The 15,256-nt window shown below is 33.1% G+C and overlaps 1 protein-coding gene and 1 pseudogene across 2 annotated transcripts in view; both read left to right on the forward strand.

Moving 5' to 3' along the window:
- LOC144548593 (putative disease resistance RPP13-like protein 3) overlaps window positions 1–15,256 on the forward strand; it is a 66,573-nt gene that overhangs the window by 15,829 nt on the left and 35,488 nt on the right. The gene's annotated exons all lie outside the window — the stretch shown is intronic.
- Window positions 7,674–9,502, forward strand: LOC144548294 (phospholipase A1-II 1 pseudogene; annotated as a pseudogene).

The raw sequence follows: 15,256 nt of genomic DNA on the forward strand, positions 1-15,256 counted from the left end.
AATTAAACGCTAATGGGATGAAGTAAAATTATTTTGCAATGAAAAAAATGTTCTTTCCAAAAATACCCTTACGGCCTTGGAGAACTCTGAATAAATTCCATAAAATCAAGAAAAAACATAATAAACACAAATAAATTTCCAAAAATTACGAACAAACTCCAATAAATATTTCAACCAAATTTATAAACCCAAAATATTTTGATATGAAAACCTAAAATACTTCACGTACAAAATAATTTTTTTCAAAATGATTATATATCACGAAAAAATAAAATAGCATTAGACATCCTATTGCAAGCCCATGTATCTTGTCCTGTTTTAATTCTAGACTATGGAAAATATTGTGTTCTTTAATTACTCTCGCACTTTATCTATTTATCTCACTGCCTCATATTTCTTCGAAATGTGAAACTGATCATAATTATATTTCTAGAACTGAATCAAATTTATATGATATTTAGAAATCTACAAGCTCAATTTCATACTTTTTCATATTATTAAATTTGACTTTTCTAGTTATACTTTTTTTCATATCTCCCATTGAAACATGAACTAATTAAAAATAACCAAAATTTGAGAAGTATAAATTTTATATTTTTTTATCTGAAATTTTTCAAACTGTCATCCATTTGATATTTTATTTTAGTTTTAATATAAGACTGTCATTCATTTGATATTTTATTTTTGTAAATATAATACTTCATAACTAATATTCTTAAATAGAAAGCTAATTTTTTTAAGAATGATTATTTCAGTACCCATGCTACATTACCTTCTTTTAGAAGAATAATGTAATATTATGGTCACCACTAATTATATGGTCTCTACTAATTATTATTCTAAAAATATATTATATAGTCTCCACTAATTATTATTCTAAAATTTCAGCAGGTTCATTTCTCTATGGTCTGCACTAATTAATTATATGATCCTCTTTTCACAGTCTATGCACTCATCCCCATATCAACTTTTCTCTAACAAAAATAATTGACCTCATAGAAATAAATATTTTAGTGCATAAGTATAAATACTTTCAATCTTATATATTAATACTTTCAGTGTCATATGTAAAAAAATAGTTAGATATTTATACCTTCGTAGATATATATAAATACTTAGAAAATAAGATATTTACACTTGTTATGATCATTTTTTTTCGAGTTCCCCAATCATCCCCGCATCAATCTTCCTCTAACAAAAATAGTTCATCTCATATATATAAATACTTGACCAGTGCATAACTATAAATACTTTCAGTGTCATATGTAAAAAATACTTGTAAGTATAGGTATAGATACTTGTACAACGAGGTATAAATACTTGCGTGACGATGAGTCTGAAAGTACATCATCATGGATCTCGTTTGACAGAGAAAATTGTGTAGGTATTAATTATGCATCTCATAGGAATAAATACTTTCTTGCATATGTATTAATACTTTAGGAAAAAAAAAATAGAATTGTGGAGATTTTTATGCAATCTCCACATGAAGTTATCTTTTCACATTTAATTTTTCATGGTCCCCTGCGGGTATATAGTGCGGGTACTGTAGCGCACGTACTGTTATTAGCTCTTTTTTTTTAAATATGAAATGTCGAAGATTATAAATTTTATATTATAAAAATTAAAAGCTAAAATTGAAGAATGTTAAAAAATTATGGATGCATGTGATGGGCAGGAAATGAGAAAGGAATGAAGAGGTAAAAATTAAGTTGAAGGACTTATAATTAAAACAACATTTTGTTACAAAAAAAAATTAGAAAAAAGGATATTTTATTTTAATTTTTACTAAACAAAGTTATATATATATATATATATTGTAAAAGTTCTCCTCAGATCACTTGCGTATATTAATTTAGGAACAAAACACGGCGAAAAGAAATTAAAATGTAAAATTTGGAAAAGAAAAATAACCCGATGTACATTGTAACATCGATCTAATCTTCTCTCCTTATTGAACAAGAAAATGATCGAGCAGTCGCTTTCATGCTTGGTGGTGTTTGTATCAAGTCGCTCATCAAACGAAAGGAATATTAATTGGAGCGCAAAAATCGATATATATAAAAAAAAAATGGGAAAAATGTTGTCGGCCGGATAACTATTAATTTCATGTCGAATCATATTTTAAGGTACTCTATGTAGAATTCATGCACATTAAAATATATACTTATTTTATTATAGAATGTATAAATGGTGTATTGCAGACTTGCAGTGTATATCCTTAAAAAAAATTGAAAAATAATATGTACTATGCAATCAACTCAGGCGGAGGGAAAGGAAGGCAAAAGGGATTACAAACACTACTACAGAAATTTCAATTACCAGCTGTTAAATTTGACATTTACCATCTGTTCTTGTACCGTTGGTAATGGGTGAGTTGCTGAAAGTATGAAGTTTTTACAACTTGTTAAAAACCGGTGTTAAAACTATTTGTAACACTGATTTATAACCAAAATAACCAGTGTTACAAATAGTTTTAACACCAGTTTATAACCAAAATTTAGGATCTTCCATCTCTTCTTTGCATTCTGCACATATTTCTGTATATCATAACCACACTCGTATATATATTTCATTATTAATCTGTGCTCGGTAAATACAAAATTTAGAGAAGTCCAAGGGCATAACTGCAACTATAACAAGGGATGAGAATATAATGAAGAAAGACAGGGTTGATTAGAACAAAATACATAACACGTACCAGTTTGACAATGAATAATTGAGGCTTAAAATTAAGTTCCTTACTGAAAACAAGATGAACAGCAAGCTACACATTCTGGGTTTATTTTTTTCCATTACATGCCTCCTTTGAATGATTGAAAGTAATGTCTGTTGCAGCAGTTGGACTCCTCCGAATTCAATTTATTGTTATTTTTTGTAGGAATTTAAAGTCTTGCCAAAAAAATCAATACTGCTAGCTTTATCCTTTAATTAGCACATGACCCCATGAGAATGGATTTCTTTACTTAGCACTGCCTTAATAATAGATCTCTAAATTCAATTGAATATAATAATTTCTAACACCTTACTATTTACTCCCATTGAATTGCCTCTTTCTAAGATACATAACTTCGCATTTTATTAGCTTCAATATCATAAATAAGAGCAAGCAAGACCAATATTCAGAATTGTTGTTGTAGCAGAATTTACAGCAAGTACAGTATCTTACCATTCTCTCCACTGCTTCTTCGACTTCCTTAGAAGGATACACAACAGTACCGTCTAGAGCGATCGTCCCTCAAGCTTGACACCAATGATTACACCTCTTGTCTTGGTGTTGAGGAACTGGATATCAAGTCTCATTTGTCAATGCGATTCAATTTACCAAATGAATAAACATTACAGTTTACAGTGAAGTAGGAAAAGAATAAAAATAATGAGTCCTAGTATTCTCACCTTAATATAAGTCCAAAGTTTTTTCTTATCCTCCTTTGTAACTTGCTTTCAACTTTCAATAGTGGTGTCCACTTCTCGTCTTACCAACAATCCAAGCCAATGAATTAAAGTTCCGGCCATATCACCCGTGGTCCTCCCGAACCAATCAAACTCAACATGTAGCATTTTTCCACCAAAACTCAATAATTTTGTGATGCCTCTTTCTTGTCTCTTACTACTTGCACCCCCCCAAATCATCCCCCAAATCGTCTGACGAACTAGCCGGGTTAATCTCCACATCATCCAGAAATGTCGGCATTTTATTAAAGACATGCACACCATGAAAGATTAAAATCAATAATACTCTTGCAATTCCTAAACAGAGAATCAAGAATTCAAATCTTGATAGATATTGCACATCCGAAGATGTGATATAACTATACTGGCATTAATTATACAATCATTAAAGCCAATTTCATACAAAGGTTCTTTAGCCAAGGGTAAAAACCTCAACCCACACACTAGTGGAAAAACTGAAATCAGGATCGGCCTATCTGGATCGGCTATAGGAACCAACCGATACTAATACCTATCTGGATCGGTTTTATTAATAAAACCGATCCTAGAAACGGATTTTTTAGTCAACCATTCTTAATTATGCACTTTTAGGATCGGTTCTCTCTAAAAACCAATCCTGATAGTATCAGGATTGGTTCTAAGCTAAGAACCGATTTTAATTATCATATATTAGGATCGGTTATTAGCTTAGAATCGATCCTGATAATATCAGAATCGATTCTCTCTAAACAACCGATCCTAATTCTAAAAAAAAAAAAAAAATTTTAGGATCGGTTATTTTTAACCGATCCTAAAAGTTTTTTTTTTCAAATCCTAATTCTAAAAAAAACAAAAAAAAAACTTTTAGGATCGGTTATTAATTAATAACCAATCCTAAAAGTTTTTTTCTTTTCTTTTAAGAATTAGAATTAGGATATGAAAAAAAAAAAATAGTCACTGACAGTGAGATCATTAAAGGACTAATTACTCTTAAGGAACATGAATAGATGGTTTACATTTAGAGGCCTAATTTTAAATGTTAAACTGACATGATTATAATCCGCATTTGATAAAATAATTAAGGCTTGAATTTCTTATTCTATTTGGACCTATCAACCACCGATCAGCTTTAACTTCTTGGTCTCACGCCTCACTCTTTTAATTCTGATTCTATATTGGTTCTCTGATTCTATGATTCTCTCTCTGATTCACTTATTCACATGCGCTACATCCTATTTATAACACCATATGTCGGTAATGAATATTCTAGATAATACATACATATACTTTTTCTATTACCGACATATCTCTAGAATATACAAGATACACAAAAATATAGATACAATAAGGAGCATCTAGGACATTTTATTTGTATCGACTTGATTCTCTTGAATATTCTAGAAGAAATTAATGGGCTTTGGGCCTTCTGGATCGGTGCTGTTATTTCGACACTCCCCTTCAGCACCGATTTGATCCTCTTTAAATTTTAATTTGCCGATCGATTTTCTGTATCCTCTATACTCTCCCCCTTGAGCTAAAATTCCATGTCGCTGCTTCACGTAACTTTCTTTGTCAAGGTAGTTATTTTGTAATACGATTTAACGTCAAGCTGATATGATCACCACTTCTCCCGCCTTTTCATCGGAGGATATGTCTTCCAATAGTTGATGTCGGGTTCTTGTTTGAAGCCTTTTGTCATCAACCTTGTTTTATAGTTTTTAACTTCACCGCCAGGATTTAACCTTGTCTTGTAGATGTATTTATCACCAATGACTTCATGATATTTTGGTTGATCTACAAGCTTCCGAGTGTTGTTCTTCTCAATCATTTGTCTTTTATTCTTATGGCTTTTGTCAAATTTTCATGCTTCGCAACCTCTACAAATCTTTGAGGTTCAACTATTGAGAAATTAGACGACTCGTAAAATTCAGGTAAAATCTTACTTGTTTGGGGAATGACTCTGATATTGTAGATCCTTCTTTAGTTCTTCGACTAGCACTCGGGTTCGATCCTGGACTTGAAGTAGTGCTTAAACTTGATCCATCTTGGCGTTGTGTTTCACCTTCCTCTCGTGGCTTGATCACCTCATTTCTTAGTGTCAAATGCGGACCGTAGTTTATCCGGAGTGCGAAGCTTCTAGACTTCTCCATTTGTATTCTTGCTATTATTTGATTTTTATTTCTTCGATCGAAAATTTTACAGCCTCCATTTTCAAAATGAACTGCATATCCATTTTTCACTAATTGCCCCACGCTTAGCAGATTTTGTTTTAGGTCCGGAACCAACAGTACATCTCGGATAAATTTCAAACCCATCTTAGTTTGTACGGCAATACTTCCCTTGCCTTTTGCTTGAACAATTGAGCCATTTCCCATACGTACCTTTGTCTCATATGAAGTGTCGATGTGATGAAATAATTCGCGGTTCCCAGTCATGTGGTTCGTGCAGCCACTGTCAAGGAACCAGATATCGTCTCTCTCTTCCTTGGCTGAGTGGCACGCATAGAAAATACTTTCATGACTCTCACTTTCTTCTAGGAAGTTTGCTCAATCGTTAATTCTTGATCTGCACATTCGTGTTATGTGGCCGATCTTCTTGCATTTGTTGCATCTCTTTGTCGACCAACATTCAGATGTGCTATGGTTCGACCTTTTGTGTATATCGCACCATAAATTTGAATAATTCGAACCTGGTGCTTTCTCCTTTTGCGTTGACTGCTTCTCTACATATTGTCGTGGACCGCCGCCTTGTTGGTTATTTTGATGACTCGTGGGGTTATATCGTGGTCTGAAGCTCAACTTGGAGTGAAATGCATCTTTCATCAAATTTCCTTCGCGTTGGAGTTTTCTTTCTTCATGTGACTCCAAGGAGCTCATCAGTTGTTGAATCGAAAGCGTCGATATATCTTTTGATTCTTCAATTGCTGTAACAATGTAGTCATACTTGTCAGTGAGGCTAATTAAAATTTTCTCGACTACTTTTTGATCGGATATGTCTTCACCATATGTCCGCATCTGGTTGACAATTTCGACGACTCGCGAGAAGTACTCCTTGATCTTTTCTGACTCCTTCATTTGGAGATTTTGAAATTTTCTTCTTAGCGTTTGCAGCTTCACCGCTTTCACCTTCTCGGAGCCTTCAAACTCCTCCTTCAAAGTCTCCCATGCTTTTTTGGATGTAGTTGCTCCACTGATTCGTGGAAATAGGCTTTCGACAATACCATGTTGAATTAGAAATAGGGCCTTGGCATCCTTCATTTGTTGTTGTTGTTGCTCCGGCGTCAATGCTCCTGTTGGCGCTGTAAAACCTTTATCGACAACATTCCACAATCCCTGCGAGAGTAGCAGCGTCCGCATCTTGATCTTCCACATGGCATAATTTTCTCCCGTAAATATGGGAACCATTGATTGTGCCATAGTTACATCAATACCTGAAGACATCGACTTGAGATGCTTCTTATTCACAAACGCCCTTGTCTACTTCGCTAACTTGATACTAGCTCGAACCTGAAGCTCTGATATCAAATGTTGGAAATATCATTTAGATTGTGGTATTGGATATAGAAGAGAGGAGTTTATAATATAATTTTTTATTACTCAAGAGGAGTACAAAGTGTTTGGAGTATATATTTATAACTCACGCCTCACTATCTATCTCAGATTCTATATGCTCTCTGATTTACTTCATTCACTTCACCTCTACACAGGGACCTCTAACCTATTTATACTAAGTTCAATGTCGGTTATACAATTATCTAGATAAATCATATTGTTTCTTTTGCCATCTTGACTAATGTCGGTTTGGATTAATCTAGAAATTACAAGCTATGGAATATTCTAGTTTTTCCTTCATCACGCCTAGTTTGGTAGTTTCTTGAATATTCTAGTAAGTAATTGAACTTGGCCCTTTTCCAAATTTTAATTGGGCCTTGGGCCTTCGGTGTTGTTATCTTCAACATTTTTGGCACTGATGACAATTCTCTTGTTGACTTCATTAATTTTTTTATACTCATTACTATCAAAGAAAAACAAAGATTAGAGTTTGGTCAGTCTCACTTGCACATGTTATGATTGCTGGTAAATGAAATAGGACTTATGAGATTGCTGGTAAGTGAGACTATGACATGTCCGTTTACAAAACCCTCATATAAATGAAATTGCTGGTAAATGAAATAGGAATTATGAGAAATTGCTGGTAAAGGAAAGAGCAAACCCTGGATAGCAGCACAAAACTCTCATACCATGTCTGGAAACCATTTTCGGAATATAGATAAAAGGTGGAAGGAGATTCATGGCTATAGCAATTGGAAAAATATGCTGGACCCACTAGACATAGATCTTTGCCGAAGTATAATAAACTATGGAGAGATGGCACAAGCGGCTTATGATGGTTTCAGTCGGGAGCGGCAGTTACCTAATCTCGGAGCACCTAGGTACAATATCTAAGTCAAATTAGCTTTGGTTTAACATATTTTACATTGATTTACAATTTTTGTTATGCATTTTGCTTCATAGCTGGACTCCTTTTTCCTCATAATTAATTGACACAACAAACTTCACATATATATGTTCCTAATTGAGTTCATTTTGCATAATATTAATAGGTACAGCTGATCGGAGCTGTTAGAAAAGGTACTTGTATCTGTGCCTAGTGCATATGAGGTCACGAAGTATTTGTACGCTACATCAAGTATAAACGTGCCCGACGCATTCATGGTGAATAACAGATCAGGTAATAGCTGGAGCAAGGTGTCAAATTGGATCAGGTATGTAGCGGTGGCAACGGATGAGGGAAAGACATTGCTTGGGCGAAGAGATATTGTGGTGGCTTGGCGAGGAACCCTAGAAGTGTCAGATTGGGTGAACGACATGGATATCACGTTGGTATCTGCTTCTATGTTGCTTGGTCGAGCAATCGACCGTAATAATGAACCACTGGTGCATAGGGGATTCTTATCCATCTATACATCAGATAATCCCATTTCCCGCTTCAATAAGCAAAGTGCTAGAGAATAAGTAATTAATTATTTTTTGTTTATTATTATTTGTTTAGTTGCTTCTTACTTCTTTTGGTACGCAAGCGATCCGTTGAAGTAATTAGTTGATTTGCAGGTGAACAATATAGGTCATTTTCAGTGCAAATTTTCTTTGTTTGATACATTAAGTTTATAATACTAAAAAGGATATATATATGGTTGACCAATAATTTTACAAAATATTAATTGACCTCAAAAATTTACTATCATGTATTATTTGACTACTTATGAAGCTAGCCTTTACATGCCACCAAATGATCCAGATTGCTTCACTCTAAAACTTTTAATCCATATAACTGTCACACTCATGCCAGTTGTTTTGAAGCAATGAGGAACTTAATTATAAAAGTCATCGGCAGATCGATACTCGGATTCATTTATTATGATATTAGTTAGCTATGACATTTCTTTCTTTAAACTTAACTTTTGATTAGGTTTTGACAGAGATTGGGAGGCTAACTGATAAGTACATTGGTGAGGGAACAAGCATAACTATAACTGGCCACAGCTTAGGTGAAGCTCTCGCCACGCTAAATTCCATCGATATCATATCAAACCACCTTAACAGATCCAACCACCCTCCTTCGGCCACTTGTCCGGTCACAAGCATTGTCTTCGCTGGCCCTTGGGTCGGGAATTCAGATTTCAATAATATGTATACCCAAATGCCAAGCCCAAGACTACTACGAATTCGTAACGCCTTGGATATGGTTCCTAAATGTCCACTTCCTATTTCATACTGTGATATAGGGGTTGAACTGACAATTGATGTGACTAAATTGCTGTATGTGAAGAGTCCAGGAAAATGCAATTGTATGGCACAATTTAGAGAACTATTTGCACGGTGTTGCCGGTGTGCAGAAGGAAGGATTTAAATTGGAGGTTGAGAGAGATATAGCTCTTGTTAATAAGAGATGTGATTCTTTGAAGGATAAGTATCCAGTTCCTGTAGCTTGGTGGATTAATCAGGATAAAGATATGGTTAAGGGAGCTGATGGTCATTGGAGCTTAAATGATTGTCAACCGGATATATAATTTTAAATTAACACTCAAGAATGTTTTTTTGTTCTTCTTTTTTGGTGAAAATTTCAATGTTCTCTTCTTCTTTTTTGGATAAATATATATATACAAAATTTTATTGAAACTTTGTTTGTCTCATTCAGTCAATTTTACTTTGCAGTTGGTAACTAATTGGCTCATGCACATACATACATATATCAACGTCCATAATTTATACAACATTTATTGAATCTTTTTAATTATATATATACTCCCTTGCAAAATCTGTTGGAGAGTCTTGATCTTTTCTTACTAAATCCTTAATTCGGATTATTAGTTGTCGCCATCAAATGTTTCAAAGAAATAAAATTGCTTATATGTCCATCTTAGATAATTTCCAAGCCCAACAACACAGAAAATTAGCATAATTTTTGGGCCGGAAAAAGTTGAGCGTTAAGACTTATATACATTTAATGGGAAAGTCATGGGTTGCTATTCAAAGTTAAATGATAATCAAAATTAACAAATGTAGACCTTGATATGTACAAAACCGGACTTGCGTGTTCAAAATAATTGGAAGAATTGGCAACCACGTCAAGCATAGTTGACTAAGAAAATGTTCTCGGTGTGGTTAAATATAAATATAGTATAATTTATGAAAAGAGAAGAAAAAATCATTTCAAAGAAATATTTGTTGATAAATTCACTAGAAAAGCAAATTCTATGCCTACAAAATCAAATACTACAAGTTATGATTTGTCTTGTTGATTTCTATGCCTGTAAAAGCAAATTCTCTGTTATTAATTGAAGAAGCAACAACAAACAAATATTAATTTAAGAAGCAACAAACAAATATTAAGATAGAGATCTAAGTTTGAGAGTAGATTTAAGTTTAAGATAGATATTATCGATTATTCATCTTTGACAGCAAAAGAGGAGAAACTTGAGGTTTCAACTTCGATTGATTTGGGCTTGTCTAGTTGCCATCTCGTCAGTTCTAACCACATCTTTTTTTTTTTCTTTCATTCTTTCCTTTCTTTTCTTTTCCTCTTTTTCTTAGTTTGTCTCTCATAGATCAAATCTTGTTCTGATATATTTTAAATTTTAGGATTTTGATCAAACTATTTAATTCGAACTACAAAAATTGAAAGGAGAAGAAAATAGCCGTAACTAAAAGAGAATTACTTTATTAATTAGTATCTTTAACTCTTTATTAATACAACTTTACCAGATAGCACTGCCTAGTCGCACTAGTGCCCACAAAATGACTAATATTGCCCCTAAGCTGACAAAAATTGTTATTGCTAGCAAGAACGACCTTTTAAATATTACATAAAATTTATCCATAACTATATCAACCAACACAATCCCCTCTGGAAAGGAAAGGACAGAAAAGATTATTATTGTACTGCCATAACCTAACACTGTTATGGTTGATAGTAAAGCACTGCGACTAGGCACAAGACTACCGGGCAAAACCAAGAGAACAAAGATGCCAAAAATAATGTATCCCAAAACGACAATAAAATCCTCTGTTGCAACAACACTGGAGTCAGTACGACATATGTACTCCTATTCATGGTTTGGAAAATCGGCCGAGTCCGAGCCGAGCCGAGATTCGCCCGAGCGTTTTTTTCATAACATTATTTATGTTATAGTAACCTATCTTCTGAAAAAATCAAACAAAATATCTTTTCTTCAATTTTTTTTTTTACTAAATAGCCTGTAGCCCCATCTCCTTTCCTTCCCCTCCCGAAATTTGTATACATATTCTCAAGATTTTTTTTTTACAACTATACCCTAACATTTTTTTAGCGGTTGTCTTTTTTTTTTTTTTTTTTTAAATCTCAAACTAAAAGCATATAGATGGAGGATTAATTGAGAAGTAAAATTATACATTAATTAATTTTTTTATGATAAATATCAACCTCACAATATATATAAAAATCTTGACTAAATGATAGAACAAATTAACAAAAACACTCAATAAATGTTTACTAAAAAAAGTAAATGGTGCTCCTCATTTTTTTGTAATATTAATACTCAATTATAGAATGTTTATTATTGTAACATAAAATTTCCTAATGAATACTTAACGGACCGTAGAACCAGAAACAACTTCAACGGAAGGTTTTAGGCTCCAAAATGATATTTTTTTGTAATTCAGATTCTTCCGACTTCTGAAGGCTTATGTCTAGGACTCCAGGCCCTTCATCTCTTCGCGAGCTTTCTGAATTTTTATTAAATGCTCAGATCGGAGTTTCCTATAAAATTTATGGTTGTTTAAAGTTTGAAACAATATATTGATATTTTATTGAAAAAAGATAGATGACGTGTCAATGTTTTATAGCCTGATTAATCTCAGAACATGTGCATCGCTATTTTATATGCGGAAATATCATTGACGCGCATATGTTTTTACGTACCCTGATTAACTCAGATCAAGTGCATTGATATTTTAATGCAAAAACATCAATTCTTCTATAATACGATATGGAGGTAGGGGTGAAAACGGAGCGGATACGGAGCGGATAATGCTAATACCATATCCGCATCTGTCGGATAATGAGCGGATACGAATACGGATACGGATAGTAAACGGATATCAAAATTCAAAACCAAATCCGCCTTAAACGGATACGGATACGGAACGGATAGTCCACGGATACGGATTCGAATACGGATATAAAACGAATAATGGTCGGATAATTAAGATATATGAACTTCTAAAATACAAATATTAATTAAAACATTAAATATAAATATTAATGAACTTATAAGAGATGAAAGATAATCTATTCATATAATATATATATATCAAATAAGTGTATGGTAACAAAAGATGTTGTGGTGTAGTGGTTTGAAGCTTAGTCTTAAGGCATTGAGATGGGAGGACATGGGTTCAAATCCCACCTATAGCAAATATTTATTCCTCTTTTATATGGGTTTGGCCAAACTATCCGAATCCGGATAATCCGGATATCCGCTCCGTTTAGGAATCCGTATCCGTATCCGGATCTTTTATGGATTTCCGAAAATTATCCGAATCCGTATCCGGGAATTATCCGAAAATTATATCCGGATACGGAGCGGATATCCGCCGGATAATCCGGCTCCGTTTTCACCCCTATATGGAGGTCACATCTTCTTACATTAAAAAAAAAGTCAACTGCTGTTTTCCAGCTGTTGTCTTGAATTGGTTGGGACACTTTTAAAAAAAAATGTTAGGGCTTATATGTACTTTTGTCTCGGCCTCTCAACGGTTGGGGCACTTTTAAAAAATAATATATTGTACAATTGTCAGAGCTTTCCAGCAAAGCGCAGCTATATATATTAAAAGTGACATTGACCAAATTGCAATAATGGGGCATTTATATATTGCAAATGGCACTATTTATGGATAGTTGTCTGGTCGAATAAGTTTGTGCTGATCTGTACTATTATTTTTTTAAATAATCAAACTTGGTTAGGTGTCATAGTTTGTTTCGAACATGGCTCTCAAAATTATAATTAAAATCAAAATTGGTTACATGACCAATCGGAATTGAATTAATGTCCAGAATCAGTCGAATCGGATTAGAAACTCAAATTTTTTCCGACAGAAGCATCTTTTTGTACTTGAACAATGATAAAAGTTTGAGTTAAATTTTTTTTTTTGTCTAAGAACGATGTGAAGACAAAATATTACACCTAAATAATTAAGCTACTAATTATATAATAAAATTCAAACATTAATTACAACTAGAACACACTTTTTACTGCCAAATAAGAAGTTATATAACAAGACATTACAAATTTGTAATTATGTCTATTTCAAATTTAACTAAAATTAATTATGAAGTTAATGTCGAAAAAATAAGATTTTCTAGACTCTAGGTGAGAAGACATCTAGACTCTAGGTAAGGACTGCTGGACACTGCAGATTAAACGATATAAAGATTTTTTTGAAGTTCAAGACTATAGAGTTATAAATCATTATTTAATTTAAAATTGATATTGAATATTACGAAGTATATTAAAATTTATAAAAACTATTCGTATAAGCATAAAGGTATCATAGTACTTAAGAGTGCTATTATGTAGTTATGTTGAGAATAGTATTTTGTTTAGTAGCAAAGCATATGGTTTCTACTTGAGAGGTCATTGATTTGAAATTCAGATAAGAGAAATCATTTGTTTTACGTAATAACAAATGTATTAAATAGTTTGATGACTTGACCTTCAATCTTTACTCAAAAAAAAAATGTTATGTAGTTATATATGTTGGATTAACAGTTAGGGGTGATGGTCACGAATTAGGAAGTTTGAAATAATGTTTTTACAAATAAAAATTGATGTTTATTTATTTCAAACTAAATGTTCGAAAAACATCATAACATTACTTATGTTATAGTTGATAGTGTTAGTGTTCTGGAGCAAATGGTTTTGACTCTATGATTTGGGTTCATGTAATGGCTGAAGCAATTCAGCTTGTTCCTAGAGTGTGACACCGTTTAGTTCACTAGCTGAAACTAAAGTGGTATCCTCTAAACATTCCTAATCTAAGCAATTAGCAAGGGACACTAGTTGCATATAAGATTAGCATGGGAATTAGACTATGGACCAGTTTCTAATCTAATATCTTATGGATGCATATAAGTGTTTATATGGCATTGGATATGACCATATGTGAAATCATATAGATTCTGTGTTTGTGTGTCATTGATAGTTCACATGGTGTGGGATCTCAAGCCTGATATATCCAGTGTCTTCATACTCGAGAAATACATGCTTGTGGTTGGTACCTACCACTCTCTGTTAAAAAAAGGGTCATAACGGTATCTTCTCAGTAGGTATAGACTTGTGTAGTGAAGCTCGTGAAATCAAGAAGACCAATATCCCTCGTATCTTTTGGGCCCCTTGATAGAATCATATTATACAGCATGGATTGTGATAATGGCTGATCGCAAATATATGATGATTCACAGATCAAGAAACAGAATACATAAGTGTACAGGAATGACACAATCCTATCCTGAACTTATCATTATAAGATATCATGAGATATTTGATACGACACATGCAGTGTTAATAGTTCAACTATCAGGATTGGTTTTTACGAACAACCGATCCTGATAGCGGACTTATTAGGATCAGTTGACTAAAAAAAGCCGATCTGATTAGTTTTTAGGATCGCTTTTGTATAAACAACAGATTCAGCTACATATTAGTATCGGTTGTTTCATATAGCCGATCCAGATAGGCTGATCCTGATTCCTGTTTTTCCACTAGTGAATACTCATCTCATAGTTTCCTATAAATTTCATGGCCGTTTAAAATTTGAAACAATATATCGATCTTTTATTAAAAAAATATAGATGACGCGCCAATATTTTATATCCTGATTAATCTCAAAACAAGTGCATCGATATTTTATATGCGAAAACATTATTGACGCACATATATTTTTACCCTGGTTAACTCAGATCAAGTGCATCCATATTTTAATAAAAAAACAACAATTCTTCTATAATAAGATATGAAGATCACATCTTCTTAAATAAAAATAAAAAACAATAAAAAAAGTCAACTACTGTTTCCAGCTGTTGTTTTGGATTGGTTGGGGCACTTTTAAAGAAAAATGTTAGGGCTTATATGTACTTTTTTCTCGGCCTCTCAACGATTGGGACACTTTTAAAAAATAATATATTGTACAATTAATGGTCGAGCTTTCCAGCAAAGCGCAGCTATATTAAAAGTGACATTGACCAAATTGCAATAATGGGGCATTTATATATTGCAAATGGCACT

The sequence above is a fragment of the Carex rostrata genome, chromosome 33 (assembly GCF_964058835.1).
Source record: "Carex rostrata chromosome 33, lpCarRost1.2, whole genome shotgun sequence".
Classification (NCBI taxonomy): Eukaryota; Viridiplantae; Streptophyta; class Magnoliopsida; order Poales; family Cyperaceae; genus Carex; species Carex rostrata.